We start from the raw sequence: 21,435 nt of genomic DNA on the forward strand, positions 1-21,435 counted from the left end.
AGAATGAGACGGGGAGTGGAAGGTAAAGGCTTCATACTGTGGCTTTCCTTCAATAAGATAAGATAAGATGCAATCCAAACAGTTCCTAACCATCTGGACTCACTGAGACTATGACATTCCCAATTGAGGTATGCTTTGACGTTGAAGGTAGTGGGGAGGAGAATGAGACGGGGAGTGGAAGGTGAAGGCTTAATACTGTGGCTTTCCTTCAATAAGATAAGATAAGATGCAATCCAAACAGTTCCTAACCATCTGGACTCACTGAGACTATGACATTCCCAATTGAGGTAAGCTTTGACGTTGAAGGTAGTGGGGAGGAGAATGAGACGGGGAGTGGAAGGTGAAGACTTCATACTGTGGTTTCCCTTCAATAACGAATAAATCTTTCGCCTTTTACTAAAGATTTCCGTGTAGGGGAGCACTCAAATGAGTCTATAAACCAATTTTTTGTACCAAAAAACCTTTTCAGTCTTTTGCAGCAGTTTTATGAAAAATATGCACCATATAATATTTAGTTATATCTAAACTGTACGTACAGAGTGTTTAAATATGTACCTGTGTGTCCACAATCGAAGTCCAGTAAACGGGGCCGATTACTGGACTTCGATTGATGGACCAGTATTAAACGGAAGTCTATCCGCAAAATCATAAATTACGATATGGGTATCAAAAAATTAGCCAATAGGAGCTCTACCTAATTTTGAACAGCAACAAAATTATCATCATCTGGTTTTCCTCCTTTAAATAATTCGTGCATCTTTCTCCATATAGCCTATACCTTAACCCGCCTCACAAGGCTGCTCAACCGGATGGCGATACAGCTCCGCTTTTAAACTGTGCAGACAGGGGCGTTGTTGTGAGGTGTCCAATAAAAAAATAATAAATGCGACTGTTGTCTCCTAAAGCGTCGAAAAACCTGCTTGAAAAGAGGTAAATGAGTACAGGTACAAAGAAATACCTGATAAAAATACCGGTGACAAAATACTCAGTATTTTATACCGACCTGAGGATTGATTCAGAATTAGTCATTTCGAAACTGTACTCACATATTTCCCACAAATTTTCTACGTAAACTTGATTCCCCCAATAATTATTCGAACTGTTACAAATACCTATCAAAAATACCCATCAAAAATACCTGTTATGAGTACCCATCAAAAATACATATCAAAAATACATGGTAAAAGTACCTATTAAAAATATTTAGTCCCAGTATAAAATACTTGAGTGAGTATTTTGGAACCAGATATTTTGGAGATTTGTCACAAGTAAAAAGTATCGCATGAAAATACCCGGTACTAGGTACGATAAATACGCCTCACCACTAGTACACAGTTGTATAAATGAAGAAATTTCAGTGAATACTGATAAAAATTTGAAATATTGATTATCTCAAAATAACAGATTTGGACTTGTTGCTGTCAATTACTGGGACATCGATATATATATACAATATGTGAAAGATTATTTTTCTTTGTTTAGAAAAAATAAATAAATAAACAAAAACAAACAAAAAAAACCAGAACCAAAATTTCATTAACATTTTTTTACTCCAAATAATGTCGGAATCAATGTTTAAAGTCAGTCGGGTACATCTCTTAATAAATACCCTGTACCTATAATTAAATTTACCGAAATTTGCATACACCATTGCTGTCATTATCTGTCCATAGAACTGAAAGAAGTAGGCGATCTCGTAGTATGGTGTCCTCTGAACGTCCATGGGGTACCATAGTTTGAGAGGAAGCATTCTGATCCCATCCACGGCTAAAAATACAACATTATGAAATACACAGATTATAATAACAATCAATGAAAATAATCTATACGTGTTATACTATGATCCTGGCTACAGGCTTTGCTGAAAAATTATGCTGACATAGCCGTATTATATATTGTATCATAGAATCTAGTCAAAATTTCATCGCCCTTTTTTGGACTCTATCAGCTATCTTGGGAAATTAAGAAGTCTGTTGACGTTTTAGGATTTACTCACTTATGTGTTTTGGGTTAAAACAGATCCTAAAGGACTCTCAATATCAGAAGGTTGTTTTTAATAAAAGAATATTGAAATTCACTGAGTTTATTTGAACACATTGTAATACGCGACAATAAAATTTACATGGACGATTCTAGAATGTAGACGGTAATCTAAAAGGCACAACCAGTCGGGTCCAGCGGGAAATCAAGAATAATTCGGTCGGCTCACTGGCGGACCGTTGTGTTGAACACAGAATGTTGCCATAATCAGGAAATTAAATTAATAATTATTTTGTGCTGTTCGCTGTCAGGTCGCTGGTAGGTACCGTCTACATACTTCGCCCCCAGTTGTTAAACGATATATAAAGTAAGAAACATATAGTAGTATACATGATTTAAAAAGAAAAAAAATTATAAAGTTGAGAACTTGTCAGTGATTATAACACACAATTGTACATTTTTAAATTTAATACAACAGGAATTATTTTTTTAAAATTATTTTCAACTGTATATCGAAATATGTTATTTATTATCTCTACATATTAATGGAGATAGTAATATTAAACAAAAATGAAACTGGGCAGTGTCCTCATCCAGTCTGGCATATTCCATTTTTATTTCCATTGTAAACTATTGTTATTACATATGGAATGCCAAATAACATTTACATGTTTACATAAACATTTGGATAGAATTATCGCATAAATTATCACATGTTATATTATATTACTACATTAAAAATTTTTATCATCTGTGAATTTGATATTAAAAAATATAGCCTAAAAGTGCTTAAAATTATAACTTAAAATTATACAAGGCTTCAACGCGTAAAGCGTAATTATTTTCAATGCAAGTTGCAATTTCTTCGCTATTTGCGGAATGGTGAAAGTATATAAAAAAAACTTAAAAACTATTAACGCTTGCGGAATATTTTTAAAATTATAAAAAACATGTTTGTACAGTTATATATTTTGGTAATATGTGATACATTGTTTTACATGAACAATATAAGACATATTATTAAGCTATTATATATTTAGGACATTAGCGTGGTGTGACATTTCTAAGTATAGGTATATAAGATTTGCTTATACATATCTAAGTACATAGGTTAGTTAGATCATTTATTTATTTTTTAGGAAAAGAAATGCCTTTTTATGCTTTAAACTGTCCTAATCTGTCTGGGAAATGAACTCTTCGACCAGATTTTGTGGTTCTGATTATTTCTGGTAATACTGGAACAGATGTAGGAACAGATACATTTTCTTCTGCAGGAACAAAAGCAGGTTTGAGGCGGTCTATTGTGACACGCTTAGGTTTTCCTTTTACAGTAATTAGGAATGTTTTTTCATTCCGTTCTTCCACTTTGTACGGGCCTTCGTACGGATTCTGCAGTGGTCTTCTTCCACTGTCAGTTCTGAGGAACACATGTGTCGCGCTAGGTAGGTCTTTGTGGACAAAAAACTTTCCTGTACCATGAACATTGGCAGGGGTTGGTTTAATGGCTTCGAACGTATTTTGTAGCCGTCCAATATATGTGTCTGGTTCCTCGCGTGGTGTTGCTGTGAAGAAATCACAGGGTAATTTAAGGGTTCTACCATAGGTTAATTCAGCTGGTGAACACTTCAGATCTTCTCGTACCGTTGCTCTCAAACCAAGTAGAACTAGTGGGAGGCTTTCGACCCAATTTCGATCGCCACAAGCCATGAGAGAGGCTTTTAAGGTGCGGTGCCATCTCTCGATCATACCATTAGCTTGTGGGTGGTACGCGGTGGTCCTAGAATGTTTTATTCCAAACTTTTCGGTTAGTTTTTTGAAGAGGCAGGACTCAAATTGTCTGCCCTGATCCGAACTGATGGTATCTGGGGTTCCGTGACGGGCAATCCAATGTGTCGTCAGTGCAGTAGCGACGGTTTCTGCAGTCATATCTTTCAAAGGGATTGCTTCGGGCCATCGTGTGTACCTGTCAATCATAGTGAGTATATATTGGTACTCATTACACGCTGGGAGAGGTCCAACCAGGTCGATATGAATATTACGGAATCGATCCTCTGGTAGTAAATACGTTGCTAATGGTGCAACCGTATGTCGAGAGACCTTAGCTTTTTGGCAAGCTATGCATTGTTTGACAAAGTTTTTTATGTCTGTCGCCATGTTAGGCCAAACAAATCTTTGTTTTATGGTCTTTGTCGTTCCCAGGATGCCAGGATGGCAAACATTGTGTATACTTTCGATTACCTGCATTCGCATGCAAGCGGGTACGAATGGTCTGATGTGGCCCGTTGATACGTCACACCATATTGAAGCTTCCGAGCCTGGAATCACCATTTGACATAAGGCGAGGGCGGTGTCATCTTTTGCCTTCATAAGTCCGTCGTCTTGACACTGCGCTTTCTCCATCTGCCTGTAGTCAATAGAAGTAGGGCTGTTAATCTCTTCGATTCGAGATAGTGCGTCCGCTACTATATTTTGTTCTCCAGAGATATGCCTGATGTCCGTTGAAAATTGGGCAATGTAATCCAACTGTCTCTCTTAACGTGGAGAGCTAGAGGCTCGCTTCTTGCAAAAAGCAAAGGTGATTGGCTTGTGATCTGTATAGATGGTGAAATTTCGACCTTCAATATGACTTCTAAAATATTTTACCGCTTCGAAAACACCAGTAAGTTCTCGATCGAAGGTACTGTATTTTCGCTGTGCTGGTGAAAATTTCTTGGAAAAGAATGCTAAAGGTTCCCAAGAATCGCCATTTGACTGTTGTAATGACGCACCCATAGCTATGTCGCTAGCATCAACCATTATAGCTATTTTAGCGTTGGTATTTGGGTGTGCGAGTAATGCTGCGTCAGCTAAGAGTTGTTTGCATTCCTTGAATGCGTCCGTCAGTTCTTGATTCCAAGTTATTTCCCTCTTGTCATTTTTCTTATAACCGGCAATGCAATCAAATAATTTAGTTTGAGTGTTGATAGCCTTAGGGAGGAATCTTCTATAATAGTTCAACATGCCTAAAAAACGTCGCAAGTCTTTTGCTGTTTTAGGTAATGGAAAATTTGTGACGGCATTCACCTTTTCTTTGATAGGCGACATTCCTTTTTGTGTTATTGTGTGACCCAGGAAGTTGACTGTAGGTACGCCAAATTGGCATTTGTTAATGTTGATTACTAGATCATATTCAGCACGGCGTTTGAGTAATGTTTCCAAGTGTTTTCTATGTTCTTCTTCATTTTTAGAAGCAATCAGGATGTCATCAAGGTATACGAAACAAAAGTCCAAATCTCTTGTCACAGCATACATAAAACGTTGAAAGCTTTGCGCTGCGTTTGATAAACCAAATTGCATGGATGTGAATTCGAATAATCCAAATGGTGTGATGATGGCAGTCTTCGGAATGTCTTCAGGTTCCACTGGTATTTGATGATAAGCCCTGGTCAAGTCAATTGTGCTGAATATGGTTGCATCTGCAAGTTTGTGTGCAAAATCATGAAGTTGAGGTATTGGAAATTTATCCGGGATCGTTTTAGCATTAAGACGACGATAATCGCCGCAAGGACGCCACTCGCCGTTGGGTTTTTTTTACCATATGTAACGGGCTGGCCCAATTGCTTTTAGAAGGCCTGCAGATCCCTTGTTCCATCAGATATTTGAATTCTTTCTTCGCCGCTTCCAGTAGGGCTGGTGCTAGCCTGCGGGCTCGTTCGGTAACGGGTGGTCCTCGAGTTTCGATGCAGTGGGTCACTGAGTGTTTTTTGGCATTTGATATCTTCATGATAGGTCTTGTTAAGTTTGGGAATTTGTTTAGAATATCACGGTATTTTTGCGATGAAGAAATTGTGGAAATACCGGATGTAGGTCCCTTATGAGTTATTCCTTTTATGACTAATCCTGTTGACTGGTCTGCGATTGTTGACTTTTTTAAATTCACCGTTAGGTTGTATTGTATAGCGTGTTATAGAATAAAGTCAAAATTTCATCGCCATCTGTTGAACTCGATCACTTCTTGGTAAATTCCCCCATCCAGGTGATAGACCGCCACCGGTTGCCACCTATTGAATTCTGCAAATAATCAGCGTATTTGTGGAAACTGACTTCTTGAGTATGATGAATTCGTTACAGCTCCTCGTTTATTGACCTCCTCACATCTATGCACAAATTACTATCTAATATTTACTATCTGGCTTGTATCTAATTCCAAAAAGGTATTTCTCTATTGAGCATTTGAAAAGTATGTAATAAAATATCATAGGTTGGGGAGGATCTTATAAAAACAATCTAAACTCAGTCAAAGTCTCGCAAAAAAATATTATAATAGTAATACTTAAAAAAAACTCTACTTTTCCAACAAAATTGCTTTTTAAATTGTTTCCAGTACCAAATATTGATGATATATTTAAGCAAACTTCCATTATAAAAATGTGTAAAGAAAAAAATAACACAGAATATCAAGAATTTTACAAACTGATGAGAAATGGAAATCAATTTATTACGCCAATCTTTAAAACAACTCAAATGCAAAACCATTATATTTACCAAGCCATAAAAAACTACAATAATCTCCCTTCCGAATTGCGCTCTATTACGAACCAACAAAAACAAATAAATAAAATCAAACTTTTTTTCCAAAAAAATTTATAGTAAAAAAAATATATATATTACTATATATAGTTTACACATAACATAATATTATAAAATAGAATCTAAGTAAGAATCGTGGCTCCCTTATCAGGCACAAGAGCTTCTCTTTTCTGATAAGGTACATGACGAATTATGAACCTAAATATTATATTTTGCAAAATATGTATGTATTAATGTAACCCATATGATCTATATTAAAATATTAAAAAAATTAAAAAATAACTTGGCTTCTTGTCTTATTTTTGACGAACGTCCAAAAAAATAACAAGTAATAGTGCGATTACTACCTTCCGACTTTCTGTTCTGCCTTTGAACTCTTAGGTCCCAGCTAAGCGAATGAAATTGTTTATCTGTTCAAGAAAGAATTTCTGGGTTTAAGACATTCTGTTCTACCTTTGAACTCTTAAGTACCAGCTAAGCGAATGAAATTGTTTATCTGTTCAAGAAAGAATTTCTGGGTTTAAGACATTCTGTTCTACCTTTGAACTCTTAAGTACCAGCTAAGCGAATGAAATTGTTTATCTGTTCAAGAAAGAATTTCTGGGTTTAAGACATTCTGTTCTACCTTTGAACTCTTAAGTACCAGCTTAGCGAATGAAATTGTTTATCTGTTCAAGAAAGAATTTCTGGGTTTAAGACATTCTGTTCTACCTTTGAACTCTTAAGTACCAGCTTAGCGAATGAAATTGTTTATCTGTTCAAGAAAGAATTTCTGGGTTTAAGACATTCTGTTCTACCTTTGAACTCTTAAGTACCAGCCAAGCGAATGAAATTGATTATCTGTTCAAGAAAAAAAATCTGTGTTTAAGAATGTTCAATAAATTTCACTAGAAGAAAGGAATAAATTCGGGCATACGGATACGTGCACCGCACACTTATATCGCTTTGTCTCTTGAGTGATAAAACAGATTTGTAATATTTCAACTATATGTTAAAAATTACAAGGCGATGTTTGAACACCACCAGCAATATCTTTTGAAACATGCGTAGTTCATTTTAAAACATTATTTAAAAAAAATCTTATGTACAAGTACCTGGTGTAAAAATAGGCAGCACTGCCCAGTGGGCTGCCCCTATGATGCAGGCTCCGGTGAAGATGGCGCTCAGGATGCGGGCCCAGCGGAAGGAAGCCTTCATATTAAGCACCGTCAATCCGTGCGCGGACCGGAACCGAAAGGTGTAGTTGAGCCTCTCCAGGAGGACGTGCAGATCTTTCCAATAGCACTGAGGAAGAAAGATAAATCAACAAAATACATGAGACAAGTAGCATAGTGCAACGGAGTAATGGGGTAACAAGATACCAGACATTCCAAAAATCTTACAATACTTGGTTTGAATATAGTTCATAACTCTATTGATAAGCCATTCACCTAGAAATGATATGGATCATACAAGATACCAAATGGTAGAACATGTGTTCTTGCACAGCATAAAAAGAGCATGATAAGAGGATTTTTTAAAACATTAGATATGTTTAATTGCTCCTTTTTGCTTACCCATCTTCCCATGTGTTAAGGCAATACACTACGTAGTAATGCAAAATCATGTGTTTTTGGTTTGAAAATTTGGTCGCCTAGAAATGTTTCAGATACTTTAATTAAATGCTGCGAGTAGAATACATCTTGGCCTTTGAAATAATCGAGTATTTTTTAGATAAGTCTTTTTATAAGCCCAGAAAAAAATAATGTATAAGGTCTATGAAAACTGCTTTAAAGTTCAAAATCTCGTACTTACGAACGCATTTTCGGTTATTATTTTATTTTATAATGTGGCAAATTAAGTTATTTATAAAATGATCGAAAAAAAATATATTTATGCCTGAACATCCACAAAATAAAATAAAAGGCACTTTTTGGCCATGTTTTTTTATTGCATAAATCAAAACAGGCGGATGGTGTTAAGCGGGAATTTAAACCTTATTGATATCTTTGTAAGGGGTGTTATTGTTAACGGCTCGATTTAAAATAATGAACTTAAGAACTAATAATGAATCTTATACTATAAATCGATCATTATTAATCTGTCATATTATTTGATTTTATTTCTTCGCTATACACCAAGATTGGTTGGCGGGTTTGTGTACCGCCGCCCCAAGATCCATGCATTGGATAACCAACACCTCCGCCATAGGACACTCCAAGTGATTCGCTATATTTGGTGACGTAACAGAATTGCTCACGTTTATGACTGAGGTTTGTCCAAGACTTGGCGATGGATACGTCTGTCCACCGATTGCGTGGCGGTTCGGGAGGGGACGGTTATTAGAGACCTTTTGACCTCTCCATCAAGACTTAACCAACCATCAACCGATCACCTTGCACCACAGCTAAACAACTTACAAAGCCCCAGATTCCTACCCATCCCTCATACCTAGAGATGGCAAAATTTAGCATTAATTTTCAGATTTTTTAGCATTAACAATTGGAAATTTAGCGTTTTATAGCATTGTGAGGCATAATTTAGCGTTTTGTAGCAAAATAGAAAAAAACGTATTTCCTGAATGTTTTTAGCGCATATTTTAAGTATTTTTGGTAAAATATGTGTTTAACCTTCATTTGCAAGTATTTCCATGTGAAAGATTATAAATAATTAATTTTAATATTAAATTAATAAGGAAGGAAACTCTAAGTACGGGTCGAACACAAACACAACAAATGCAGATTGCGATTAACATCAATAGGCGTAATTTATTTCGCACAAATTGTGTTATGTCAAAAAGCAATTTAAACATTTACACATAAAATAATAACAAAATTATAAAAAAATCGTAGGAAAGGCTTCCAAAAATGAAATAAAGTAGGCATAATACTTTTCCCTGCACATTCACATGAAACTACCTTCCTTATGCATTTTTCTTAATTCTTCTTTAGTTGTACTGGACTAAATATTACTGTATCAGCTTCTCCGATTTCTATGGTTCTTTGACTTCTGAAATACGCTATATTCTCGGAAAGCGTTTAAATTCAGCGTACAGTATAAATTAAAAATATTAAATATTTACACATAAAATAGTAAAAAAAATGTAAAAAGAGGTAGGACAGGCTTCCTAAAATGAAATAAAGTAGGCATATTTGAAATACAGGTAAATACAAAAAACAATTAATAATATTAACAATTAATTATATAATAGTTTCAATAGTGGGCTCCTTCATTCTCGTACGACTGTCAGTCAATACCCGGTATTTTTGGGAATTTCGCGCCTATTTCGCTAAATAAAATAATTTAGCTGAAATACGGCCAAAATCACGTTTTTCGCGTTAATTCGCGAAATAGAAATCACTGGAAACACTTTTAAATGCCTTGAAACGCAAAGAAAACTTATAAATGCCCTATTTTCGAACCATAAATATTTTTTCGCGTTTTTAGTTAAAACGAAATTTTGCCATCTCTACTCATACCTCTTTCCTTTCCAGAACTTCCTTTTCTTCATATTCCCGAAAAGACACAGAATTCCAAAGATGACCTAGGTCTTAAGGGAAATTATTTTTTTCTAGGCCTAACAAAATCCAATGAAAACAAAATTATCATTTGATACGTTTGGATTCTTTTAATCTTTAATTATTAATTAAATGGTATAAAACTAAGTCGCTATCCGCGTCTGTCTGTTTGTGCGCTTAATCTTCTAAAGTAATCAAGAATTTATAGAAAATTTCTTCCGAAAAGTTTATATATATATATGTATAATCAATGCATATTATATTTATATAGAAAGCAGAGAAAAGTCGAGTAACGCCGGGTTCACATCAGCTAGTCTTAATATATAAAAATTCAACCTGCTTATATTTGTGCTTGCAAAACTCAAAAAGTAGTCTACCGATATCGCTAAAAATATCAAATCTTTTTAATGATAAGAGTGTTTAAAGAGAATTTGAACTATAGAAGTAGTCGGGAACGCCCGAAGAATACTTAGCGCAATATATCTGCTCCGGAGTGAGGTACGAAGTCGAAATGAAGTCGATGTAATGTACTAACAGTAATAATATTTTAACAGTAGTGAATGGTGGAAGAAGTATTTAAGAAGTCGGAGGCGCCCGACAAAGACGTTAGCAATAGCGAAGCATTGTGGGGTCCACTAGTAATTTATAAAAGATGCGCAACGAGGGATTTGAACCTGCTTTCTAACACTTTCTTTCCAAACATTCACCAAATTCGATGTTCCTTATTCCAGTATTCAAGTACGCCAACAATATTGATGACAAATTAGTTACACGTCAAATTATAATATTTTACATCAAAAATTCATCAAAAAAGATTAGTAGAAGAACAATGTCGTGGTTGTATGTGGGGAGACTGAATTTGTTTAAATTGTAAAGAACTGTTTTGCTGTTCTTGTGGTTTCTTTAACGAGATTTTGTTCGTATGAACCATTAACGAAAGTGATTATAGCGTTTATAATCAGTGGTTAAAGATGACTCTGCTATCTCGTGTTGTCATTTATTTAGGTACTTAACTGGTAATTATAATCTTAATGGGTTTCCTGCGAAACCTTGGGCGTGCGAGTGTACGAATCTAGGACAAAGTGAGGAAACCGCTCACTATTTTTGCGACTGTTGGCTAATTTAGTTTTTCTAATATTAGTTCAATATTCAGAAAATAATATTTTCGGTGTGATTCTGTTTGTCTGTAACTCCAGTTCAATTAACTCTCATTAACTTTTAGTCAAGTGTCATCATTTTCAAAATTGAAAGTGTTTGTTTGGAGAATTCAGACGAGCGATCGTTTTTCGACAGAAATCATTTTTATTGCCATTTTCAATAAAATAAACTGATTTGTTGAGAATATAGAAAACGTCAAAACTTGACCACGGAAACGTGAAAACAAGAACAAAATACTACGAGCACAGAAATTTCATAGGGTAATTTATGTTTATTTCTAATAATAAACCTCCAAACAAAACCTGCCGACAAGAACTAAATACAATGAGCACAGAAATATGTGTGGGTCTTTTAATTTGGTTACTATTACAAACGTTTATTGCTTAGTTGCAATAGTTTTTACAGATCACTTCGAAAAAACCATTTATATTTTAAGAAATTTGTCTTTAAAAATATTTTTCTGTAATTTTTACATCGTATATTAGGCAAAAAAATCGACGTCTCTTCTTCCGTTTTTACAAAGAATCCATATTTCAAAGCCAATTTATCATGATGGTAACCTGTATTGCTAACTGAAAATTACAAGAAAACATCTTGAGCACTTATGACATACATAAAAATAGATTTTTTTACTAACTGGAAAAAATAATTTTTAGAAATACCTGAAAGTACAACAGCAGTATCGTATTGGTTGCGTATATGACTGTGACAATCATATTAAACGTGAGACCAAAGATATTTCCATCCCAACTAAAAAGTACATCGGCCAACGAAAAAATCATTATGTGAAAACTGGTGAAGTTCACAAACACGATGTAGAATAGATTGATGGCATTAAGGAACCAGTTGGAGTTCTTGATGAAGATCGGCTGCATAGCCATGGATTTCAGGCAGGCTGTAACGAATTTGGTATACTCCTTGATCTCTGGCTCTTCATCAAGATCGTCTGGGATGACAGGCTGGTCTTCTTTGGCAGTCCTGGAACCTTCATTGATGTTTAGATCATGTATGCTAGACTCGCCCTTGAGGGTATTACGAATCTCTTCTTTCCATTTACTGAGTATTGCATCTGTGTTCATTTCTGTAAATTCTCTCAGATTATTTCCAGTGATGTTCTGTAAGTACTTAGATTTTAATGTCCGACCCTTTAGATAGTATGTTTGTAATTTTCCAAAATATGTGACACGGTAAGTCTTCAAAATATGTATTCTTCTACTAGATTCCCGTTCGTCTTGGCTTGCTTCGCTTACATTGATATATATATATAATCCAATGCTTTCATAGATGGTGTTTGATAAAAACTTTAACGAAATGAAATACATACTGCAGACATAATAATAATAAAAATGGTTTTATATTTTTTTATTATTTATTTTTACCACATTTTTAGAAAAAAATTAACATTCGTAAAAAATATAAAACAAAGGTAAGTAAATGGAACCCACTAAGGCAGTGCCCGTGTGTGGGTTATTTAATAATAAAAAAACTAATAAAATTATAGAGACTGGTAGAGGAAAATCGTTTTTATCTCTTCAGCAGGACTCTTTCGACCCATCGTCTTACATTGCAGTTGGAAGGATGAATTCAAACTCCTGGAAACTGATCCCCAGATTCCTACCCACCCCTCATTCCTTCCTTTTCTTCCTTTCCTTCCTTTCCTTCCTTTCCTTCCTTTCCTTCCTTTCCTTCCTTTCCTTGGTTCCCTTCCTAGGGAAAGTTTTTTCTCCAGGGCCTCCTGTGTGGAGCGAATAAATAAATACAAAATTATAAATACACTCTTTTAAATAAAATAAAATACTAAAATACATCATCAAGCGAGTTACAATGTAAATTTTAAAGTTACGGTAGATTAATGTTATATTAAGAACAAATGTTCTCACGATTTCTTTTGGATAGATCTTCCTTAAACTTGTGCACCATGTCTTTAAATTTATAAAACGTACATTCACATTGCAAATCTCTGAATACTTGCATACACTTATGTTTACATGTATGAAAGAGACATTCGTGTATGAAAGATTTAGCATTACTATGCCGACTCATATGAATGGGTATGTCTGCTTTTGTTTCGTGTATTTTTACCAGCAAGCTTCCTTCAGTTAACTTGTACCAGTAGTGCAACAATAGAGTGTAAATAGTGTACATACACGGGAGTTTTATTATTTCATGTCTTCCCATCATTATAATACTCAGAGATCTCATTAAATCTCTTCCGAAAGTAAAACACTAAAGTATTACAAGAGGAACCAGTGCACCACAAGTTGGTGCAGTTAAAATTGCCACAGGGGTATTTATTGTCAATGATTGTTCATAATTTGATAAAATTTTACTGCCAAAAAAAGTCTAGCTTTGCAAAACGACAAATCATTCCGTAACAGACTGGAAATAAAATAACACCCTTTATAGAAAATTAAGTTTTCAAGACTAAAAACACCACGGGACTTGTAAATTTAACATTATCAAACTTACCAAAAGTTGTTTGAGAACTTCTAGCAACTAATTTAGCGATGACAATATTCGTGTCGGAAATTATTAATTACCTCAAAAACAAATTTCAATCGTCACTTACATAGTTAAGAAGTTTGAAGGTGTTGTTTTAAAATATTTAGTCATTTTAAAGTCATTTAGTGAGTCACTTCCAATCGACCCCATTAGAGTAGTGGTCAACGAATGAGAAAATAATTAATTCTGCTTGGTTGTTAAGTAGATTTCAATCATGTTTCATATGATTCGATTATGTCACTATTTTATATTACTATTATAATTAAATTAAATTACTTTAAAATTGATTCACTTAGTGTACGGAGGCACCATAAGGATGCATTATTTCTATATAAAGTAGTTAAGGCGATGCCATACGTAGTAATGCAAAATTATGTGTTTTTGGTTTGAAAATTTGGTCGCCTAGAAATGTTTCAGGTGATTTAATTAAATACTGCGAGTTGAATATATTTTGGTCTTTGAAATAATCGAGTATTTTTTTATATAAGTCTTTTATGTATAGGCCTATGAAAACTGCTTTAAAGTTCAAAATCTCCTACTTTCGAACACATTTTCGGTTATGATTTTATTTTATAATGTGGCAAATTAAGTTATTTATAAAATGATCCGAAAAAAATTAAATGTTTATGCCTGAACAACCACAAAATAAAATAAAAGGCACTTTTTGGCCATGTTCCTTTCTTGCATACATAAAAACAGGCGGATGGTGTTAAGCGGGAATTTAAACCTTATCGCCATCTATGTAAGGGTTGTTATTGATAGAGGCTCAATTTAAAATATTACACGACGTAGTGCATCGCCTTAACAATAATATTCAATGCCCAGTTGCTAAATAAGATTCAATTCATGCCTGCGCGTTCAACATGCTCTTCTATCCTGTTCAGGGTGGATCAATGCAAAACGAACTTAAACAGAATTCTTTCCTGGACAGACTATGCAATAAGTACAATAGTGTATTATCTAATGTGGATATTTTCATTTGCGAACTTACCAAATACAAGAGGTCCATAAAGGAATATTTCTCTGATAATTTGTGAATAATGTTATGTCTCTATTGTTTGTATTTCTATTATGATTTGATTTATATCTACAACCTCTCTCCATGGCTATAAATGTACATAATCTTTTGTTTTGTATAAATTTTTGAATTCATATTCCTACAAATTTAATTTCCTTATCGTGCTGTCTCAGTACAGGTAAAATCACAAGGAGGAAATCCATAATTGGTTTATTTTGGCTATGTAATACAATAATTATGTACAAACTGAAATAAATATAAACTGTTGATTTCCCGAAAATTGATAAATAAAATAAAATAAATATAATATCCTATAGTTCTGACTAATTTTGAAATATTATCAAAATCTGGTATCAGACAAAACTTTAACTTAAAAAATTGTTACTGTAATAATAAATCAGTCACTATACTAAGAAGAAGAAAATTGGTTTGACTGAGAATTGAACCTTCCTACACAGGAACTGGAGTCGACAACTCTACCAATGAGCCAAATCCCGATTGGATAAGACCGAGATTTATTTTGTATATTCCTCAAGACAAAGGACCATCCCATCAAAACTGTGGTTTCAAAAAAATAATTTCCTCACTTATTTGAATTAAGATTGGACATTCCGATTCCGTTCATTTTCACGGATTCCTCAGATTGAACAAGCTATGGTCTAGAAGTGGGACTTTGGGTCACATCTTTTTTGGTTGTCCTATACAAATATCCTCTTTTCTATCAAGACTTATCTAAAACTGCCTCCCCTCCATCAAAAATCTCATCTCTTCTACGTCTGAACTCGACTCCAATCTTCGATATAATTTTTAAATTTGCCGAGTAATATATAAATTCACCCGAGAACGTTTAAAACATCCTTGAAGGATGAAAATCAGAAACATTGGACAGCAAAAAAACTGCTGTAATGTGATCCAATTTAAGAAAAAATTATTTTATTTATTTATTTATTATTTATTAACGCCCTATCGGGCTTTTACATAGTAAGTTGACAGTATATGTATGTAATTGTAACATGTACATGGATAAAATAGCTAAATATAATTTACTCATAAGATAATTAGAAAATAATATAGTGAAATAAATCAAAGCGTGAAAGCAAGACCTTTTTTTAAAGCTAATAAATAATACACGTTAATAACTAGCAAATAGGTCTAAAATTAGTTGCCTTTTGAAACTCACAAAATTATTAACACCAAATATATCAATAAGTTTACAGTATTTGTTTCCAAGGTAATGAATTCTTGGAATTGGTGAATACATAGAGTAGTTAGTATTGAGGTTATTGTTACATTTAAAAGGGTCTTTGCTTCGAGTTTGCCTAGCAGGTACATTCTAGATAGTTGATTAATGCATTCATATAAATTAATTCCAATAATTTAGGGCTGTCAAAGAGAGATTTGATAATTTTGAATAAAAATAATATATCAGTTAGAACTTTTCTATCCGATAGTTTGAGAAGTCTGGTTTCGGTACGTAAGTTATTATAATTTATAAATTCGATGGAAATATTCATTTTAAAATAATTGATGTACCGAAGAAATTTATTTTGTACCTTTTCTAAGCCTTGAGAATGGACTTTGTAGAACGGCAACCATACTGTTGAATTATATTCTAATTAACTTCGTACTAATGAGCAATATAGATGTTTTAAAGTGAATACATTTTTAAACTTTGCCCCCATTCGCAAAATAAAACCGATCATTCTTCGATGTGTAAGTTAAACTGTAGACTTTTGTGGAATAAGACACCGAGATCTAGAATCTGTGAAACTCGAAGAAGATTAAAAAAATGGGTATATGTACATAATTGCCACAAAAGTTGATAGAATATACTGTCATCGACAACGAGCCTATATGCTGAGTTTCAGCTCTACCGGATGTCTGGAAATGGGTTACTTTCCGCTTCCAAGATTTACATTCATTCATTCATTAACGAAAACAAAAGTGAAATTGAAAAAGATTTAATTTATAAACAAAAATACTTGCATAACTTAATAATAACATTATTAAATTTGATTTAATTAAATTTTTTGAAATAAATTAAACAGAGTCCGACGAATTAAGTACACGTGTTTTAAATTTTATTCAACTGATGTTCAACAGTGTATGTATCGTGAGCGGTTGTTAAATAAGTTTTTAAATTTTAAAACACGTTTATTAGTAAGGCTGTAACAATAAACATAACAATGGTACATAGAATTACAAATATTGTCTAGTCATTCGTAACTCATGAATTTTTGTCTTCTTTTCTAAAAAAAATTGTTTCTTTAATTGTTACCAATATTCTAGAATTATCAAAATTATACATGTAGCTAATCTCAAAAACTGATTTTCAAATTTTATCCAAGTCTCGGTCGGTGGCTGAGTTGACAGCGTGTTTGCGTCCCACCCAGGCGTAGTTTGTTCAATTCCTCGGCTGGCTAAGTCCTCCATCACACCATAAGCAATATGTTCCACTTACGGTGATAACAGCAGGAGATTTTCAAATATTTTCAATTTATTCGTAATACGGGAATGTTTGTGTTTCTTTGAGAGAAATATTTATATTGAAAGCTCCTTTCTCTGCTTATATTTCGCCGATTAGAACTATGTAAAGGTCTATGTATAAATATTTTTAATTATTGTTAATCAGAGAGAACGGACCGCCAAACAACTCGGTCTTGGCACACAATCCTCGCATCATTCACATTAATACATCGTCTCATACATACTCTTCTATTATTCACTTTATCATGCCATGCTTCCTCGGGCGTCCACAACTTCTGCTACCATTCGCATTCGCATCATATGTTCTCTTTACGCTCCTTTCTTCGGTCGTTCGCTCTACATGCCCAAACCATATAGGCGTCCGTTTCCTAATCTTTCTCATTACGCTTACGCTTATGCCTTGCACTCTTTGCGGATTTCCACATTTCTCACACAATCATACATGGTTTTGCCACTCATACGCCTCAGGGATCTCATTTCAACAGCATTCAGTATACTTTCATCCTTTCTCTGCCAGTTCCTTGCCTCACTTCCATACATCAGGGTAGGTACCAGAAATCCATTGTGGATTGCTAACTAACACTTCTTTGAACATTTTTTTGTTTGCGCCAACGGCGTTCAGTCCTCCATTAATGGAGTTACCTGCATTTACCCTTCTTTCAATATCTCTGTCAGCCTTCCTATATGTGACCTATAGTATCAAAGTGTGACATCTCCATTTTTGGCTAAAATGAGATAATGATGCAGTTTTGTAGCCATTTTATTGTTGATTATAGCTTTTGCCACAGAATCTGACATATCTTTTCAAATTTCTACATAATTTGAGTTAAAAATTGAGGTTATTATCAAAAAATGACATATCCCTCGCTTATTAGTTTCAAATAATGACAGATCCACTTCAACCAATAGGGAGTCGCCATCTTGTCACGTGATTGAGGGATTTAACTGCCATTTCTGTCTTGTGTGTCCAGCTGTGAGTGTCGGTTGACAGTTTTTCGGTATTTTAGTAAGTTTTAAAAAGTTTTAAGATAAAAAACAATGGAACTTGTTGTTCCAGAGAAAGCAAGGAATAGAAAAAAACAGCCAGAAAAGTGGAAAAGATCCAGGGAAGTGAAAAAAAGGTAAGTTTTGTTCTCAACTGTCAAGTTCACTCATGGTTCATGCAGTTTTGCAAAGGGCGTGCGAGAGTTAATTTTATTTTTCACACACGAATTTTATGTATTTTATACCTGTCTCTAGAAACATCAATTTCACTTTAATCAACTATTTCATTGGCAACTCAGATTAATAAGTGAAATGTAGGTATTTTAGATACCTCTCTAGTAAATATGTATGGGTATAAATAATTATTAAATATAAATTTATTTTTCATGTAAAATTAAAATATCCCCTTTCTTTTTGTTCAAGATATTCTGCATCAACATTGCCGTTTGCGCCAAAATGCCAACACAATTCAAAGGCATTTCAATGCATGTCATTGACAATGGTAGACATACAACAATTTCACAAGAAATTTTATTTGTTGTCTAACAAAATTTATCAGGACAATTACTTGTTAAAATATTGTTTACCGAAATCGGTAATTAGGAGAAGAGGAAACAGCGAAACAGATAGCAACAAAAGGAAAAAGAAGTCTCTTTCAATAACCTATAATGTACGTAAAACAACTACTATGACTACGGTACCCGTATGCAGAAACACATTTTTGGATATTTTACATATCAACAAAATGCGTGTGATTGGCGTCACTAAAAGATACTTTAACTCTGGCACTCCTCCCATTGAGAAACGGGGAGGTGATAGAAATCACATAAAATTTGCCGACCGCAAAAATGCTGTAATAGAATTTATTAAAAAACTTATTCCTCTTGAAATTCATTACCGTCGTAGCAAAACAAAATCACGGCAATATTTATCTTGCGAACTTAATATCAGCAAATTAAGTCAAATGTTTAATGCTCAAGCATTATCGGATTGCATCGTAAAGGCTTCGTATTTCCGAAAAATATTTAATTCTGAGTTCAATATTGGTTTTGGAACTCCACGGACAGATCAGTGCTCCAAATGCTTGGAACTTGGTGAAAAAATTAAGTATGAAGTAGATGCATCAATGAAAAATAATTTAATAATAGAAAAACGTGTGCATAAAATTCGGGCAAAGGCATTCTTTACAATGTTGGAAGAAGAAAAAGAGGGCATGGCAACAATTTCTTTTGATTGCCAAAAGAACCAACCACTGCCGAAAGTTACCGATCAAGCAGCTTACTATTCACGCCAATTATATACATATAATTTTACAGCAGTTATTGGTACTTCCCATTCTAAACTCACTAACGTGCACATATATGCTTGGACAGAAGATCAGTACGCAAAAGGATCAAATGAAATCGCAAGTTCATTATTCCATCTTCTTTCTAAAATTAATTTTGATGGAATCAACACTATTCGACTAATGGCAGATGGATGCGGAGGACAAAATAAAAACTCTGTTCTCATAGGAATGTGCATGAAGTGGTTGGAAAACAGAGGTGATGTTGTAAAAAGAATTGAAATAATTTTTCCCGTCCCAGGCCATTCCTTTCTACCATCTGACAGAGTTTTTGCTGGAATAGAGAAAAAAATAAAGAAGAAAGAAGTAATTGTCAATCCTGAAGAGTATTATTTAAGGAACATGGAAAAGTATATAATCTTGGAACTGACGTGAAAGTCTTTGACTGGAAGTCTGCCGTTCAGGAGGTTTTGAAACCTCCAGGCAAATGGCATTTTAAATTTGCTCCTTCGAAAAGATTTATTTTAACCAAAAAACCATCAGGCGTCATAACAGTTGCTGGAGAAGCTCACTATAGAGTAGATTTGTGTTCTTCAAAGAAAATTTTCAAAACAAATTTATCTGCAGTACAAATTAACCCCAAAGAGTTAAATTGTGGAACAAATGTAAAAATGGCTAAAATTAAGGATGTTGATTATCTTTTAAAAAAACATTATGGCAACAACTGGAGAGCTCTTGGTTGCTTACAATATTATAAAAATGTTATCGAAAGGTATGAAGAAAATCAGAGAGAATCCGAGAATATTGAAAATGTGGAAGTTAGCGAAGAAGATTGTGAACCTATCGTGGAAATTAATGACCTTATAATATGATTTGTAATTAAATACGTATCCTTTGTACAAGCACCAATTACCAATTTACGAGTCTATTTTAATTTCTTGTTTATCATTTGAATAATAGTGTATTTTTAAAACTGTCATTGCTTTCATTGGAATTTTTTTATTTTTAAATTGTTTATTGAAAATTAAGATAATAAACTTGTGATTGTACTGACACTCTTTCGAGAATGGTGTTTGTACTTTTTTTTTTAAATATAATGAATATTTTTTGTTTACCTCATGAAAATAAAGTACTTATTTTAACAAAAATATGTATAATTTTGCTAGTTTGTTACGTACACCCATGGCTTCGAAAAAATGGCGGACCTACATAAGTTGGCTGCAGAGTATGACAAATCCAGTATCATGAGTTTCAAAGTATGACAAATCCATACATTATTTTCAAAATGTGACACATCCAAACTAAAAAGTTAAATAAAAATGAAAATAAGCATTATACAAAAGAACTTACTTCATAAAATTAAATATTTCACTATGTTTATTGGAAATACGTTGAAAAATGGTTAAACATCGTCAATATTAATAGTTAAATATGTTTTCATGATTATCTCAAAACTGTAAAAATGGAGATGTCACACTTTGAAACTATAGGTCACATATCTCGTAAACACACTCCCTAAATACACAAACTCATCCACCTGCTCCAAATATTTCTCATTCACAACTATATTGTACACTGTTTTCGTACTCTTTCTTTCAAACACCATTGTCTTCCTTTAGACTTACATTCATCATTAACTCATTCTTCATACACACGTCGTTCAACCTAGACAAGACAGACTATAGATCTTCCATACTATTTGCAATCAGTACCGCATCATCAGCATACAACAGGCAACATACTTTCAGATTACTCAAATTCACGCCCAATCCCACCTCTATCAATTCGTGCATACAATTATACATGTATAGATTGAATAACCATGGTGACATAGCGCAGCATTGTTTAACACCTTTCGTGATATCAAACCACCCCGTAAAACCACCATTCACCCTACCACATGCAACGCTTCCCTCATACAGAGACGTAATTGCCTGTCTGAGATTCGTATTCAC

At 33.9% G+C, this 21,435-nt stretch overlaps 1 non-coding gene across 1 annotated transcript; it reads left to right on the forward strand.

Annotated features, from left to right (window-relative positions):
• Positions 1-351: 351 nt before the first annotated feature.
• LOC149413377 (U5 spliceosomal RNA) lies at positions 352-475 on the forward strand. Its single transcript, XR_016304528.1, has one exon. It is a non-coding gene; the product is annotated as a U5 spliceosomal RNA (small nuclear RNA).
• The last annotated feature ends 20,960 nt before the right edge of the window (positions 476-21,435 follow it).

This window comes from Hesperophylax consimilis, chromosome 22 (assembly GCF_061612785.1).
Source record: "Hesperophylax consimilis isolate HC1 chromosome 22, BYU_Hcon_1.0, whole genome shotgun sequence".
NCBI classification, from domain to species: Eukaryota; Metazoa; Arthropoda; class Insecta; order Trichoptera; family Limnephilidae; genus Hesperophylax; species Hesperophylax consimilis.